The 18,349-nt window shown below is 38.4% G+C and overlaps 1 pseudogene; it reads left to right on the top strand.

Moving 5' to 3' along the window:
- Positions 1-307: 307 nt before the first annotated feature.
- On the top strand, positions 308-868 carry LOC144235559 (small ribosomal subunit protein uS2 pseudogene; annotated as a pseudogene).
- The last annotated feature ends 17,481 nt before the right edge of the window (positions 869-18,349 follow it).

Genomic DNA, 18,349 nt, shown 5'->3' with positions numbered 1-18,349 from the left:
GCTGTTCTTCCTCAAACTCTTAAACAGGAAATAGAAGATTAAGAGAAAATAAAGCTTCTACAAAAAGAGAGAAAGAGGAAGAAAGAAACAAACAAAAAAAGAAGGAAGGAAGGAAGGAAGGAAGGAAGGAAGAAGAAGAAGAAGAAGAAGAAGAAGAAAAGCAAGAAAGAAAGCAAGAAAGAAAGCAAGAAAGAAAGCAAGAAAGAAAGAAAGAAAGAAAGAAAGAAAGAAAGAAAGAAAGAGAAAGAATTTAAAGAACAGTTTGATATATATTGAAAAATTAAAATAAAACTTGCTTCTTGGATATTTTNGCTCCTTCACTACTGGGACATTCACTAACCAGATCCAACTCCTTTTAGGAGTTGAGACTTCTGGTGATTACTGGTCCTAGGGCTGACCACCAGCCTCTCACAGAAGCATCTTCTGTTAACCTGCCTACATTGCTCTGTGTAATACAGGCTTTTCTCTCTGTTATGTGGACGTTGCCATCCCATAGGTCTGATGTGATGGATGCTGGCCCAGGAAGTTCTGCACATGGGTGGCACTTTCTCCTATGAGCATCCACAGAAGGTCTTGCCTAATCTCTCTTTCTACAGAAATCCTGAAGAGACTGAAAAGGAAGAGCAGGCCGCTGCTGAAAAGGCGGTGACCAAGGAGGAATATCAGGGTGAATGGACTACTACAGCTCCCAAATTTACTGCTATTCAACCCAAGGTTGCAGAGGGGGTCTGAAGGCATGCAGGCGCCCTCTGTGCCTATTTGGCAGTTCCCTATTGAAGACTGGGAACTGGCTTGGACTGCCACTGAGTACTAGTCTGCAGTCCCCACTGATCACACCACTGAATGAATAGGAACAACCACCAAGTGACCATAAGCTGTTCTTCCTCAAACTCTTAAACAGGAAATAGAAGATTAAGAGAAAATAAAGCTTCTACAAAAAGAGAGAAAGAGGAAGAAAGAAACAAACAAACAAAGAAGGAAGGAAGGAAGGAAGGAAGGAAGGAAGAAGAAGAAGAAGAAGAAGAAGAAGAAAAGCAAGAAAGAAAGCAAGAAAGAAAGCAAGAAAGAAAGAAAGAAAGAAAGAAAGAGAAAGAATTTAAAGAACAGTTTGATATATATTGAAAAATTAAAATAAAACTTGCTTCTTGGATATTTTTCAACTCTTTTCACAAATAACAACACTGTGCAATACACAAGGTTAAATGACAAGCTGGTTTACCAAATCATGAGCTAGAAAACACAATACATAGACTTTAATTCCTGCTTGAAACATTTTTTGAGGGGGTGGGAAAAAAACACTAACTAGCCCTTAATCAGGTTAGAAAACTCTGATAAAATTTCTTGAAATAAACTAGAAGGTAACATGATGTTAATTATTGTGAGACAGAGTTAATTGATGGACTGGTCAATAGTACATATAAAATAAGGTTTCTACTACCAAGAAAACAGGTGTCTGTTTGATGGAAAGGCAAAACTAGACAATACAACCGCCTTTAATTTCACAGTCTGTGATTCTTCATAAAACTTTTAAAGATCAATTATATCCTATCAATGTTAGATCCAAGCCAAACTAAGTGATTTATGTACAAATACCCTCACACATGGAGTAATTGTTGATTGAGTAACTTATCTTTATTAAACATGAACTCAAGAGATTATATTGGGAAGCAATTTACACTTATGACTTTCTGTACGCTTTTTAATTCACCTCCACTTTCTGTTTTAAAAATATACCCTTTAAATAACTAGAAGACAAGAGATATTGCTTTTATTTTAGAACTAAATTAAACACAGTAGTTTAATGTGGTGATTCAGATGTGTCTATAAGATTTAGGTGATATTATATTTAATCCAATTTTTCAAAATAAAGGCTTTCAATGGTGCTGCACTTCCATGAAAATTCCATTCCCCGAGAGTTGGCTTCACTTGTTAATTATATAAATATTCATATGGCATTCACTACTACACTGAAGACACAGTTTTAGGCACAGATGAGTAAAAAATAGCCTCTGATCTCAAGGAGTTCACAATCTAATGGTGGAACTTGACACATGGCATCATAATAAAGATGGGATGGAAAAATACAGTGGTAGAATATGCAGTACACAGGCACCTAACCCAGCCTGATGGTAACAAGGAAGTATCCTGGAATCAGGGACAGTTACTATGAGCAGGAATTATATTGGCTGTAGCAAATGGGATTGGGTCAGTAAAAACCAAAAGGGAATAAAATCTTTTATTTAGCAAGCTTTTAGAGGATGTTTTTTTTTCTCTGATACCTACACATCTAAGTTTGATTTAAGTAATAGCTGAAGTGTCATAATATAGTATACACTTGGTTGGGGGGAAAAGGTATTTAAAACTCATTTTTGTTTTAATAGTACCATTTTTTATAGATCCTTCTGTACCATCCATCCAGTTAAAAACAGTTAATGTTTTGGAGGTAGTTTAACACTTTCCCCAATTTTTATTGCTGTTTTCTACCTTAATCCGAATGGTTTCATATTTAAATGTTTAGCAAAAGAGAATCCTAAATCTTCTTTTGCTATGCTTCTTTCTTAGATTAAACACTGCTCCAAAAAAACAATCCCTTGGAAATAATATTAAATCCAAGAAGAATCTGAGAAAATACCCACATGCAGTCTAACACACCAATAGCATTACTAAATCTTTGTTGTCCCCTGGCTCTCATGTCATCCTGAGCTGTAAATGAGTTGAGTGTATCTGCACAATCCACCCTGTGGAGACAATCGGATTACTCGGAAGGCACTCCTAGAGCAGACTGCAGCAATAATAAACTAAGCCATTCGTCACCCTAGAATACCTGGAACCTAAAGGAAAACCCAAATTTTCACATAATAGCTGGATTCAATAATCCTACCATGAAAAATGGTGATAATGAGTTTTACCACTAGCTTGTGACTGCATATATTATTAGAATAAGTGGAATTAACTAGATGCCTTCATATCATGTATATTCCCAATAGCCAATGAAAGAAGAAAAGGAAATCACATCACTATTCAGCATTTTATTCATTAAGGTGTGAAGTACAATATTGAGAAGAATGTAGGCCTAGAATCTAAAGCAATCATGCTTTATCTCAGAGTGCTTTCAGTTTCTTCAACTCATCTGCTGAAACTGTGTGAGGCAAACTGGACTATCAACTTTTCAGGTGCAACTTCTCTATCAGAATATATTTTAAAAAAGAAAAGATTAGCGATAACAAAAAAAAAAAGAATTCTCTCTCTGTAGTAAGATGTAATTTCAAGCTGAATGTCAACTCATCAAGTCAAAGCTTACATTCACAATTACACTTACATCAATTAAATTTATAAAGTGTTCATTCCAGTCTTTTGCTAAAATAAGTTGTTATGGTTCACACAGAGACAGAGCTTAAGATATAAAAGTGTAACATGGTGCCTCGGTGGCTCAGTTGATTGAATGTTTGACACTTGGTATCAACTCAGGTCATGATCTCACAGTCTTGAAATCGAGCCCTGTGTGGGGTTCCACACTGAGCATGGAGCCTGCTTGTTATTTTCTTGCCCTTCTTCTCTCTCTCTGCTTCTCCCCTTCCCTTTTACTCTCTCAAAAAAAATTTAAAATTTAAAAAAAATAAAAGTGTGACAAATTTAATTTNGAAAAAAAGAACACAAAAAAAAAAAAAAAAACAAAATCTACTGGGTGCCAAACATTAAAGTTCCCAGGAATACAAAATACCATGTGAAAAGTGTTGTAAGAGAAATATGGACAAAGAACTGGGAATGTGGAGACGCCTTCACAGATGAAGAATCTTCACAGCGGAAGAATCTAAGCCTTGAAGGTTGAAGTTCACCAAGCAAAAATGCAGAGGAAGGAAACCCCAGGCCTGAGAGTCAGCAGAGGCACAAAGGCACGCAAGACATAGGAGTGTGGGGGGAATTCATCTAGTCTGGAACTGATAGGGCAGGAGTGCATGACTAAAAATGGCAGGAGAGTAGTGAGGGCACCTGGGCAATGATTATGGGCTACACTGGAAGTAAGCAACAGAATGAGATGCAGAAAAGTGTTAGTAGGACGACTCTGGAGCAATGTGATAACCTGGAAGCAGGGACCCAATTAAGAGGCTACTCCACCTGTGCCAGTGAGAACTGATGGGGAAGACAGTGGAAGGAGAGAGAAGGAAATGGACCTGAAAGACATATCAGAGGCAGAATAAACAAGAATTGACAACTGAGTATATAGTGATAGGATGATAAACTTGCTAATATGAAAGTTTGGGATAATGCTATTTAATAGAAAAAGGGTACACAGAGGAGTAAGGTTACATGGAAAAATAATGAGTTCCTTTTTTTCCACATTGCATATGTGGTACCTATAGGACTTCCAAGCAGAGATGTTCAGTGCATGGTTTGGGGGTAGGACTGCAAAGGAGAGGAACTGAGTATAAATGATTAGCAAATTTGTTACAGGCTGACATCTTGGAGGCTGGAGACTTTACCTTTCACCTTCTTGTCCCTAGTGCCTTGAACAATATCTGGCGTACAGTAGGACTCAATAAACATTTATTATTTAATTATATTTCTGAATGAATAAGCATAAAAGGGGAAGACAAGGCATTAAAAAAGAACCTTATAAAAATACTTTTATATAACAACTATAAATGAGGGGTAGGCAAAGCCAGATTCCAAAAACAAGAACAAGAAAAGACCAGAGAAAAGGGAGAGACCCAGGAAAGAGCAATGTCTGAGAAGCTAAAAGAGAACACAATAATGTACAGAGGACAAAGTAAGATAGATCCAGTTTACGTGCTGGTAGCAAATTACAAAGAAGAAAGCTGACACCAAAATGCAAATTAATTTATTTCTAGAACACATCTAATCTATGTGGGCAGATCATCTGTTATAAACTAGCTTCAGGACTGCAACATTTTAATCTGGTAATTAGTTATTATTTATATTTTGTAAATGTCTCAAAAATATTATTTATATTTAGCACTGTAAACATGCAAAGATAGTTTCATTTAATCCATTTAGTTAATAATATAACTGGGACCTAGAGAGACATATAACATATTAGAGTTCCCACAAAATAGAAATGCCACAAAATTGAAAACTCCATTGTTCAACAGTTTGTTACACATCCCTTCCTTACATTGTTTTTCAATGACAAGAGCCTTTTTCCCTAAACTATTTGTAAGTCTATCAGAGAAACAGTCTCACCCTTACATCTTATTAACATAACTACCCTGGAAACTGATAATTTCCCAACAGCTTCTCTGAGGATTGAGATACTTTCTTTTCACATCTATTTCTGATCTTCAAGGAGCCATTGCATTTTCTAGAAATAATTCTCTAAACTGTAGTCTCTTTGGCCAGAAACTCAACTTAATCAAGTAAGTATCCAGAGAAAGAAAAAGACAATCAGCAGGCATTCACAGGGAATTTTTGTTCTAAGAATCATAGAAATCAATGCTTTCAAAATCCTCAGAAATCATCTGCATCAAAAGATCCCAAGCTTTACCACTTATCAGAATCACCTGGGGAATTATTTACATATCAGTGCTTCTCAGCTTTTTCCTAACATAAGTGGGAAACCCCATCAGACCCTAAAAAGCCCCAAAGAGATTACTTGTGGCTACAGCACCTGCCCCAGAGCACTGGCCTTATGAGGGTTGAAGGGATCAATATCTCAAGTCACACCACTAGCCCTGTGCGGGGAAGAGTTAACTCAGCAAGCCTGGGTCACTCAAACACTGAGCTTTCTAAAGAAAGAACTGGCCTTCAACTGGCTTCTGGATCATATTTTAGATAGGAATATTATATCAGCAGCAGAGCCATGAAGTTGTTGGAGTGATCTCCAGCTGCCAGAATACAAGAGGTAAAGTAATTCAAAGAATCCCTTTATTAAAGCTGATGAGGCATAGGGTAGAGACAGTGTTGGAGGAGGCCAAAAGAACCTTACCCTGTAGACTATCTCGTGATACTTCAGAAAAGTGAGTGGTTATATTGACGTGAATGTGATTTTCCAAATTCATGCTACAACCATTCTCTAATAGTGTTTGTCACTTGTAATAAAAAATGCATGTTGCGTTATGTGATCAGAAGTCATACTATTAAAGTATACACTCAAGGACAAAAAACAAAACATAAAAAAAAAAACAACCTCTTAGGCCTTGGAATTTCTTGCCTGATAAAAGTAATTTTGTGTGCCCAAAGCCCTGGGCCATGCCATTATCAGTTTGATCTCTGGGGACCTAGAGACTAAACAGGTAAGGTCAGGCACTCCGGTGATGAGTGCCTGTCTGACCACAATTGAAAATCTGGACACCAAGCCTTGAGTGAGCTTAGCTGATGGCAATACTTTGGACATTTTGTCACACATCATTGCTGAGAGTATTAAATGCATCCCCCATATAACTCCACTGAGAAGGGACACCTGGACACTTGTACCTGGTTTCTCCTAGACTTTGCCCTATGTGCCTTTTTCACTTGCTGATGTTAATATTCATCTTCTCATAATACACCATAACCATGAATATAACAGCTTTCCTGAATCCAGTGAGTCCTTCTAGTGAATCATGAGCCTAAAGGTAGTTTTGGGGACCCCAGACACAAACCCATTCATGACAAACTACATGACATCTATTGGCAAGCTATTATCTACACTATGAGGATATCCCAAAGCTCCCTGAATCAGAATCTCTATACAGCATTCCTTATATTTTACACATTCCCTGGGTTAATCTAACACAGGATACCAGGATACCCTCAGGATAACAAACACAATGAGATATGAGGGTATAATAACATTACTACTAGTTAGGGAAAGAGGTCACAATTTTAAGTAACACAATCTTTATTCTAATATTTAACCTTTATAATTATAGTACTGTATTGAATGTGGAAATTCTAGTTTAATAAGAAGAAAAATATATATACATTCAATATGTATACATACTGACATCACACAAATGTACAGATTTAAAGAAAGATAAATTTTTCTTTAAATCGCCTGGGTGGCTCAGTCGGTTGAGCGTCCGACTTTGGCTCAGGTCATGATCTCGCGGTTCGTGGGTTCAAGCCCTGTGTCGGGCTCTGTACTGACAGCCAGCTCAGAGCCTGGAGCCTGTTTCAGATTCTGTGTCTCCCTCTCTCTCTGACCCTCCCCTGCTCACACTGTCTCTCTCTCTCTCAGAAATAAATAAAACATTAAAAAAATTTAAATAAAGAAAGATAAATACTTTTGTCTGTTAATTTGGCTAGTTGCACTGAGACCAACTTAGAGAGTCCATTAAAAATAGAATAAACTCTGTGGAATGATATTGGGCAGGTAGATAGGGAACAGAATATATTTCCAAGGGAGGAGAAATGAATTTTCTGATTTGTGAACTTTGGAGAATGCTAAGCCAGTGTGGTATAATACTTCCGGGTTCTCTTTCACAGCTGCCTACATGCAGACTGGGTGCATCTTGTCTGCTCTCTGCCATGTGATGACTCTGTCTCCATGGAGGGTGGCCTGCGGTTGTCTAGCTCTTCCAGTGATGGGCAACTAAGTCTACCTATGTCAGAAGTCAAGTATTTTTTAAATATATGCAGCCATATGTCACTCTCGTCCTCCAACTGAGCTTCCATCAGTAATAAAGCTGATAATTTCCCCCAAGTGTCTGACTCCTAGGTTTTTCTCTCAATATATTTGAGTTTGTGAGGGCAAAACAAGATTTATTTGTTGGTCCCCTAAAATTCGTCTTACTTTTCCATCTAGGCTTTACTGGGGTTACAAGCTTCTCTGTGTTTACAAGACTGTGAGTGCAACACACAATGAATATAAACTGATCCTCCAAAGTTATACCTCAAGCCACAACATCTTCAGGCTGTCCTGAAGCTCTAGACTGCTCTGTCCAGTAACTTTTCCTCTATATTCATTTGGAACCGTTAAATTATTCCTTGCTAAAGTTTCTTTCCATTTCGTATATATATATGTATTGTCCACATGTAACTGTAAGCTCTTCAAGGGGAAGAAGTATGACATTTCTCCTTTTTTGTTCCTTGGCTGCTTTCTTAGTGTCATACACAGAGGAAGACATCAATAATTTTGGATGCCCAAGTGGCCCTCCCAAGAAGCTTTGACATCCACAATTGAAATGGTTTGTGAGTCACATTAATCTCACAGTGTACAAATAACTAACCTCTCCTCTCTTCCAATTTGATCCATGGCAGGATACAAAGCTTATTGCTGTGAATTCCCTGCCTCTCTACAGGGCTGCTCTGCTACAATAAGTAAGGTGCCAGTGTGCCCTTGAAGCACTTCTTCTGTCCATTTCACATACAATTACATCCCTCCAATTCACCACACATCAAGGGCCCTGGCATCTTGGTGTCATCCATTCTCATTGCACTATTGGCCAAGCATCATGGAATTGTGATAAGCTTGGCATGAATGCCCATAGGTCTCTGTTTCCAAATCTCTTTACTAAAGACTGTTTGATCTAAAATAAAGCAAGCAGGTGTGGCAACGAATTCTTTCCTAAAGCCAAAAGAATATTGGCTGCTAAGAGGCCCAAATGTCACACCCATATCATAAATAGAGCAAATTTTGCTTTGTTGACCTTTGCATTCTTTAAAGGCTGACCTCTCTTCTCCGCTATAAAATCTCTGTTAGAAAATTGCCTCCTAGAGCCAACAATAAAAACCAAATGTTTCTGTATAGTGTGGAGCCTAGGAGAGAAGTGTTAAATAATTCTACCTTTTTTATTTCTCCAAATATGTTCCTAATATTTTTCTTGTTTTGTTCAGGGAAGGCATTGGGCATAGAACCTTCCCAGCTGAACTGCAAAGGCATCAGGATGCAGTCTATAATTTAGGACATCCAATAAAGCTGATAAGCAAAGGTGCTAACGGAGACCTGGGGTTAAACAAGCTGGTGGCGTCAAAAACATCAAGATCTAGATGCAAAGTACACATTCAAGTTCAGGATACAGGTTGAGGATAATATAGGACATAGGCTCACAAGAGCGCAGTTCACTGGCTACCAAAAAGTCAAGATAATCAGAGGCCTGTGTCAGAGAGGACAAAGTCTCTTCTTGGGGCTCAGAGCCTTGGAGGGAAAGGCAAATCAGCAGGGATGCCCTTTTCACCTTGACCACCTAACCTAGCTAAAGCTAGCCTCCAGGACTGCTTTTTACAGTGCTTCTCATTTACATAGCAGTGCTTCTCAGATATTTAACGTCAACAGGAATTTTTTCGAGATTCAGAGTCCGATGCTGTAAGTCTGGACCAGGATCTAGCAATCTGCATTTCTAATAAGCTGCTGCTGCTGCTGCTGCTGCTGCTGTTGGCCTGCAGACCACATTCTGAATATCACCCATGTGCCAGATACTGCTTTCTGCTCTTCACATATGTTTACTCATTTCATACTCATTATAGGTACCATGATTATCATCTTTCTCACCTCAGAGGACAGAAATATGTCCAAATTTTCATCGTTAGTAAATGGCAAAGCAGGATTTGAACCTAGACAACCTGAACCCAGAGTCTGTGCTGGTACAACCACCAAGATACACTGCTCTTCCAAGGCCATGTAGCGTGTACCACTCCCCAGCATCCCTGAGTAAAATGATGGCTGAGCTGAATCTGGATGCCCTGCCAGAGTTAAATCATTATAACATCACTTTAGTGTCCAACTTAATCCAACAGAAGGAGAAAGTGACTTTAATAATATTCACTCAATCGAATAGGAGGCCTATGATCTGCAGCGCATGCCTTCTACAGGCTTATTGCACAAAATGGTATGTGTTTGCATATACTTGCTCCCATCACTTATTTATTATACCATTCTTACCTGAATTTGTCTGTGAGGATTGAAAATAGCAGATTAACACAATGAACGATACACATGGATTTACTCTCATTTTTCCCCAAGAGAATCTGGCTCAACTTCCTCAAGACCTTGTATCTTACCAGCCTCTATACAGTTTTTACTTGTCTTTGTGAGCAGAGAAATGCTGGCATCTCCCGTAGATTCAAATAACTGTAAAAACCCTGATTTAAAAGGGCCTCTGGGCCTGATGCCTGGCTGCTCCAGGCAGCTAAAGATTTGAATTCTATTGAATTACAATCTACTGTGGTCAGAGACAGTGGCAACGAGGGAGGGAGTGCCAGGCTGGCTGCCTGATAGCACAGCTGCCCTGAGCCTTAGCACAAGTCCCCTGCAGCTACCCAGGCTTTAGCAGCCTTGGCAGCAACCGGCCAGTCAACGGTTGGTCTCAGAAATGGTAACCTTCATCAGGGAGTCTTAGCTGCTCCATTTGTTCCCACAAGCTCAGAGAGGCTTGTGTCAGTCAAACATATGCACGGAAACAGAGGGACGAAGGAGTGCAGCAAGAAATCATGAAATGACGCTACATGTGACCCTGGAGAGGGAGATTAAGAAATAAATAAAATATTCATTTATAAACAAGTGGAAACAAAAATTGCTCCCTTCCCCCTTATGTGAGAATCTTTCCCTTCTTTAATATTTATTGAGTTTTTTTCTCATAAACTTCCATCTTGGGCACACAGTAATAACATGTAGAATAGGCAGGAAGCTTAAGTGTGGAAAATGGCATGTAACTTCAGTCAGTGTTAATAACACTATGTAGTAATTTGCCGTTTTCTGTGATGCTATCAGTTGCATAAAAAGGAAAGAGACTTTCTTATAACAATACATTTTTAAAAGATATATTTGGGGTTTTGAGGTAAATTAAACTATTATGTGTATATTATGTTTTCAGCCTGTATGCTATTATAAAGCTTAAAGAATATCCAATCTATATCTCTGCCAAATGTCAAGATGAAGTGCCTTTTACTTATCTTAATTGATTCTTTCAGGATAAGTGGATAATAAATATATATATGCGTGTTTGGATAATACAAATATTTTTCCAATTAACTAAGAATTTGAAATGCAATAAAATTTTTACATGGTTTTCTTTTTATATTTTCTTTTGATTTTAGTTCATTAGCCAGTGTGGCAGGATAGCAAATATTTAACTCACAAATCAAATCAGATGTGCAGAGAAAATGTAATTTCTTGATTTGTCTGTAATTAATCAGCCTTCCTCTCAAGCTGGTTGGCAAGAAAACAAAATAACCTACATATCCAATCTGTTTATTTCATGTCTGGTCCTGTGGTTTAAATAATATCTTTTAGTATACTCAGTTTTTCTTGGATAAAAGTGCTTCTCAGAGGCTTTCCCTCCTTCAGCCTCTCTCCTGGAGTTTGCCTCTCAAGTTTAGGGGTAAGAGAGACATAGGATCTTTGCTTCAGGGTTAGTTTTGGTTCTTGGGTCCATACTGAGTCTTTGTATCACATCATTTTCTGGTCCGTCTGGTGTCAAGGACCATCGCCCTTAACTGACTGGAGGTTGTTAGACCTTCCGTAATTTAAAGATGACTCTGTGTTATGGGTGCCTGGGTGGCTCAGTTGGTTGAGCATCCGACTTCGGCTCAGGCCATGATCTCACAGTTCACAAGTTCAATCCCCACATCCAGTTCTGTGCTGACAGCTCAGAACCTGGAGACTGCTTCAGATTCTGTCTCTCCCTCTCTATCTGCACTACCGCCCCCTGCCTCACTCATGCTCTGTCTCTCTCTCTCAAAAATAAATAAACATTAAAAAAAATTGTATTTAAATGACTGTCAGGTATAAATTGTAGTTTATTGTCTTCTAGATTAGAGCCTATGTTCCCAGTGTTCCCTGGGTGATTCAGCCTCAGCTCAGTTAGCACTAGTGGTTAGACTCCTTTGGGGTCTAAACTGGACTTCCCAGACATTATACTTAGTGAAATAAGCAAATCACAGAAAGAAATATACTGCATGATTCTGCTTGTATGAGATATCTAAAGTAGTCAAACTAATAGAAGCAGAGAATACAACAGTGGTTGCCAGAGGGGAAATGGGGAGTTGTTAGTCAATGGATATAAAGATTCAGTTGCAAGATGAAAGTTCTAGATATCTGCTTTACAACATGGTACTTGTAGTAAACAATACTGTATTTACCTATATTTACTTGTAGTAAACAATACTGTATTGTACGCTTAAAATTTATTAAGAAGGTAGATCTCNGAGTGTTATGTGGAAACTAATTTGACAATAAACTATTTATAAAATGTATATATATATAATAAATACACACACATGTGGAATGAAAATGTAAAAAAAAAAAGGTAGATCTCGTGTTAAGTGTTCTTAACACACACACATACACATACACACACAGAGAGAGATAGAGAGAGAGAGAAGAAAAAGCAAAGACACAAGGAAACTTTTGGAGGTAATGGTTATGTTTCTTATTGCAATTATGGTAATGGTTTCAGGGATGTATGCTTATGTCAAAACTCATCAAATTGATACATTAAATATATACAATTTTTTTGTATATCAGTTATGCCTCAATGAAGTTTTAAGAAAGTTAAAATAAGTAAACTGGACCTCTCCTATTTGGCCTCCACTCAAATGGTTCACTCTATAGCCCTCCTTGCCCTGGCTACTTCTACATCCAATTATGCCATACTAAAGTCAAGAGTAAACTTGAAAACTAAAACTTGAGAGATTGAAATCTCCAGAGTCCAAACAGAAAAAGCCAAGGAAGGGAAATTGGAGCACATACCTGATCAGCTCCCATTTTTCTCACCTCTGTCTCTTCCATAAATCCCCTTCGGTTTTGATTTGAAAACATTTCCCCTAGTCTTACCCTCCTACTGCCAAGCAACAAGATGTGTATTTTTCTATAATTGATGAAAATGTTAAACTATGACAGGATTCTGTGCATAGAGGTCTTACATATTTAGTTATTAGATATTTTATAAAAAGTGATACATTTTGGAAAAATGGTTTTCTCCTGGATCTCAAGATTTTACTTGAAAATCCCATCTTGCATATTAAAAAATTGGCCATTATCTTATTCTTCCTCTGCATTACTTGTAACAAACACCACACTTTTCATATAGGTAACTTCACCTTGGGGGAAGATCCAGTCTTCAGAACTTGGGAGAAGATTTAGTCTTCAATGAAGCAAAAGAAAAGAGGACATCACTAAAACGTAAAGAAAAAAAATTCTATTAATTGCTCAAGGCAAACTTAAATTGCATTTGGAAATAATTGGGCTATACTCTACATCTCTGCGGTCTTAAGTGATTATTAGCTTATTAAATTTAAAATGCATTTAGAACCAGCCACTTGGTGGAAAATGATGTATCTAAAAGAAAAAGAAAGAAAAGTTTTCCAGAGAAATAAAATGTACTCCCTGTCTTTGGGGACTTAGCTATTATATGAAATAAAAATAATATAAATAGGGGTCTTCCAACCATATGCAAAGAGCCATGAGGGAGGGCTGATTAGAACTACCCTGTTTCTGCTAGTCCTCTGCTATAGACTGTCCCCCCGCCAAATTCATACATTAGAATCCCAGTCTCTAATATGATGATGTTAGAAGGTAGTGCCTTTAGGAGGAGATTAGGTCATGAGGCAGAGCCCTCACAAATGGGATTTAGTGTCCTTATAAAAGAGACCCCAGAAAGCTTTCTACCCCCTCCTGCCATGTGCAGATACAGTGAAAAGGTAGTTGTCCAGGAACCAGAAGTGGGTCATCACCAGACACTAAATCTGACCGTTCCTTAATCTTGGGCTTCCCAGCCCCCAGAACACTGAAAAAGAAATTCCTGTTGTTGGTAGGCCAGCCAGTCTGTGATATTCTGTTATAGCATCTCAAAGGGACTAAAACAACCTCTTGAGGGGGAGTGTCTGAGAAAAGCTGTGACTATAGAAGTTCCTCTGCTCCACACCCAACTGGACTGGATTGATGCAGCACTCATCTGCTTTCTTTTAATTAAAGGCAGCTTTCGAAATATCAAGACCAAGATCATGAAAGCAATGCAATTCTCAATTTACCTTGTAGAATGACTCTTTTCTGGAACTTTGTCACTGTAGTGACAATGACAGACAAAAACTATGGTATAAAATATATAACTTTAAATAGTCTAACACCCTAGCCATAAAACTGACTCATTAGAAGCTTATGTTTTGCCTGGAAGAGCTAATTCACATTAAGCTGTTGAAGAATATAACAGAAACTGCTGGGGCCCATAATATCCTTTTCTTCTCTTCTGAGAGCCCAGCTAAACTACATTTTCAACTCTCTTGCAGTCTGGTCAAAACCATATGACTCACTTTTGGCCAATGGAATGAGTGAGAAAAAATACATGCTATTCTGTGTCTGAATCATACATATATCCCACCCAAGACTAATCCAGCATTCAGCAAATACAGCCTTGTGGCTAAACCCAGCCACCATATGTTTTTGTAAATAAAGTTTTATTAGAAAAAAGCTGTGGTTACAGCTGCTTTTCTGTTATAATGGCAAATTTGAGTAATTGCAACAGAACCATGGGGCTCACAAAAATAAAAAATATTAACTCTCTAGCCCTTTACAGAAAAAGTTTGCCACCCTGCTCTAGTCCCTCTCTCTTACCCCTATGCAATAATTTTAGAGGCCATATTTGAATATTTTGGGCCCACAATATAAAAGAAGTCTGAATTCTGTTACATGTTACAGCATGTAACAAAGCTCATCTTACCCCCATTGGACTTTATGTGAGTGAAAAATTATTGTGCAATGCCACAGAGAATTTAGGATTATCTGTTTCAACCACTAGCATCACTTTCCCCGAAAGACCCAAAGGCCATCATGAACATACCTGTGTGCTTTTGGTTAATCATTCTGACTCTTTCAACATACAAACTGGAGATATATCACTTTATAATGGAATCACTCCAAATATCTTCCTTATCAATGCCTGTGATAGTACACTAACTCTCATAATCTTTAACTTCACAGGATACAAACTAGCAGGTGACTCTAGAAAAGATCTCTGTGTTCTCTGTCTCTGCAAAAGTAAAAATTTCTGCTGCTTTAGGCTAAAATAAAGAGGGCCCGTGACTCTCAAACTCTCTAGGTATCAGTGTGGATTCATAGCCCCCACACATTGAACAAGACTGTTCAAGTACATAGCTCCCAACAGGAGCACTTCACAATATATTTACCAGGGGAGCAGTTTACCTGGAAGGCCACACGGGAAAGATGTTGATAGCTGATACCCACTATCCCCCACACGAGACTCAGAGGTGATAGGCAAGGACAAGACCTTTGCAAATGCTACATGTGGATTTCCCTAGTCAAAACAACATCTATTCTTTTTCAACAAGGCAGGAATTTCCAAGATTTTTAGTCATATCATCCGATGTGCACTTTAAAAGTACCATTTAGATCCTAAGGGTAGAAGAGAGTGCATCTTAATCAAGACCCAGGGATTTCTTGATTCAGAGAACATGGAAAAAGTAGACCATAAAATGACTCCAAGCCCTTCATTACCTCATTTCTGTGCAGCAGCTGTAGCCAGAAAAAACACCAGATCACTTTCAATGGAGCCCAGTAACTCTTCTGCCAGTGGGACATCAATAAGACGTTAGCTTTGAGAATGAGTTCTCAATAGGACCAGTGTGTCTTCATGATGAGAATAAACTTCCTTCTATAAGCTGCTTCCTGGGAAGTCAAAAGGGTGAAACAAAGCAGTCGGGAGGATAAGAACATTTCAAGTTTTATTTTATTTTTTATATTTTTTATTTATTTCTAGGAGAGAGAGAGACAGCGTGAGCAGGGGAGGGTCAGAGAGAGAGGGAGACACAGAATCTGAAACAGGCTCCAGGCTCTGAGCTGGCAGTCAGCACAGAGCCCGACGCGGGGCTCGAACCCACGAACCGCGAGATCATGACCTAAGCAAAAGTCGGACGCTTAACCGACTAAGCCACCCAGGCGCCCCGCGCATTTCAAATTTTAAGTTGCCCTTTATTGGGTGGTTTTGGGGGGAAAAAAGGAAAGATAGAAAAAAAACCTCAAATTATGCAAACCAAAGAAGGGAGGAAGAGATTCTAGATGCTCCACAGCCTATACTATTGAAGAGTATTAAATTATTTACAAAATCTTACCAGGCCTGTTTTTCAAGCAGGCATGGTAAGTTAGGTACGTATTATTACCTTTGAATTGTGGTATAAGTACTAATCTAAGCATGCTGGTTTTTAACCAGAATTATACTTGTAAAAGGACATATGAACATTCATTCTGGGTACAAATGTCCTCATAGGAAATCTCTTTAAAAATGTATTTCTTTGTACAGAACATATATAGAGAAAAGTAATATTTTATCTAGGCAAGTTTTTGTGGTAGTGATCCTCAGAAGAAACCGTTTATTATTTTTTAATCTTTTCTTTACTAAGATGTGATTCACATATATTAGTTTCAGGTATACAACAAAATGATTTGATATTTGTATATATTGTGAAATGATCACCACAGTGATCATTGTGATCTATTATTTTTTAATCTTACTAGAAGACTGGTCATAAATCATGACAATGCAAAAAACAGACAAGCAAACAAGAATTTTATATCAAAATATATCCCCTTGTCACTCCCCACTCCTGCAAGCTTCACTTCTCTCTGTTATATGGGAAGAAAAGAGGGTTTTCTAGGAGTCCCTCCTATACTGCCTGCTTTCCAGTCGCTGTCACCATCTGGCGCTGTCTCAGACACTAAAAACACCACAGTGGACCTCCCTGGCACCTCCCAGACCCTTGGGATTGAGTTGTTCCTTTGTTATGTCTCTGGAGAGCTGATGTGGGTCAAATCATATTTCCCTTTACTCTCACTTTATCCTTAACAACTCTAGCACACACAGCTGTACAGAAGCTCACCTTTATTCAAGTGCTGAAGAAATTAAAGGGAATTATGCATAGGGGAAAACTGGAACTGTAGAGTAAACATGGCTTTTCTCATAGTCCAAAGGAAAAACTTCTGCAGAAATAAACCTTCCCAGAACTCCTTTCTTGGTCACCTCCCACTCATAACCTTCCTCTGCTATTATGGGGTCTGCACTCTTCTACCTCCCTTGCATTCCACTCCCAGCCCTACAGGTATACGTCTGGATACCCACTTCATGGCATTTCCCACCATATGCTCACAGGTACTCTTTTCAAGCCAGATATATCTCTTTCTCCCAAATAGTGCACTTCCCCAAATCAGATTAATTTGGCCTAGAATAAAGTCTTGGAGGGCCTCAGCCAGGTGGTCAGTGGTGATATTTGGCATTCTGCATTTAAAGAATAGGCTTGAGGAGTGAAGTATAACACTGATACTTGAAAGTCCTCCAAGACAAAGAGGACACTTGAAGTCTCATGCCTTTCATAATTTCTCCACGAAGTGACTTTCAATCACACCTTTTTATTTTCCCAAACTTTGAAATATTTGCTTACCTACACACACAAATCTATACACAGTCACAATCATATAGAGAGCTCTTCCTAAGGCAAGCATTAATTCTCTGAGAAAGTACGTGCTAAACAGTGTTGTCATTTTGTAAAAGTCTTTCCTATTTTTTTTTTTTTTGTAATTTCCCCACCTTCATGTCAAATTGTGTCTGCTCAGACCTGCTGAGAATATAAAATAGCCATGGCTCAGCTATCCTTCTCTTAATAGCTGTTCCCTTAATAGCACAATGACTGGCCTTGGGTAAATTTCCAAGTTTGGAGGCAGCAGGCTAGCTTGGCCTGATTCACCTTTCCCTGCCTTCCAGTTAAAAACTCTTGAAAATAGAAAAAGACTCGATGTTGTAAGAGAATTTAAATAAAGAATATCAGTGAAAGAATTACCCAGTTTGGGAAATAAATTCTCTCTAAATACAAAGCAAATCAATGGATTTGAGAAATGATTAGCACCTGAGTCATGTCTAAAGCACTTCCATATGTAGAGATAAGAGGTGAAAAAAGACTTCCAGCCACCCCTAATTTATACATTTCAAAACCGCAATTATATGCCAGATAGCTGAGCGTCATTCCCTACCACCCCCGTTGTACAAAGAAGCTCTTACCCAAAGGAACTTTAAGATCAGTGACTCTTTATATCCGTTCAGGAGACCACAGCCCCTCCTGATCATATAGTACAGGGCAGGCGTACAGCACATCCTCAGCGGTGACACCAAAAGTCCAGCTCTGGTGGTCAAGAACCATAATTCGCTGATCAACTGACAATTATGATGAAGGCAGGATAGTTTCACGGTGAAGATTATGAACACTAGAGCCAGCTAGATGTGAGTTCTAGTCCTGACTCTTCTGCTTACTAGTTGTGTGACCTTGGGAAAATAATTTCAACATCCTGAGCCCATTTCTTTATTTGTAAAAAAAAGGACTGTCCCTCTATGATTGTTTTTGAAGAAAAAAAAAGTTAGTTTAAGAACTTGTCACAATTGTCTGCCATGTGGTAAGCATTTAATAAATAGTA

Source organism: Crocuta crocuta, unplaced genomic scaffold (genome assembly GCF_008692635.1).
Source record: "Crocuta crocuta isolate KB4526 unplaced genomic scaffold, BGI_CrCroc_1.0 scaffold205, whole genome shotgun sequence".
Lineage (NCBI taxonomy): Eukaryota > Metazoa > Chordata > Mammalia > Carnivora > Hyaenidae > Crocuta > Crocuta crocuta.
The sequence above is the reverse complement of the archived record's forward strand: the minus strand, read 5'-3'. Positions and strand labels throughout refer to the sequence as shown.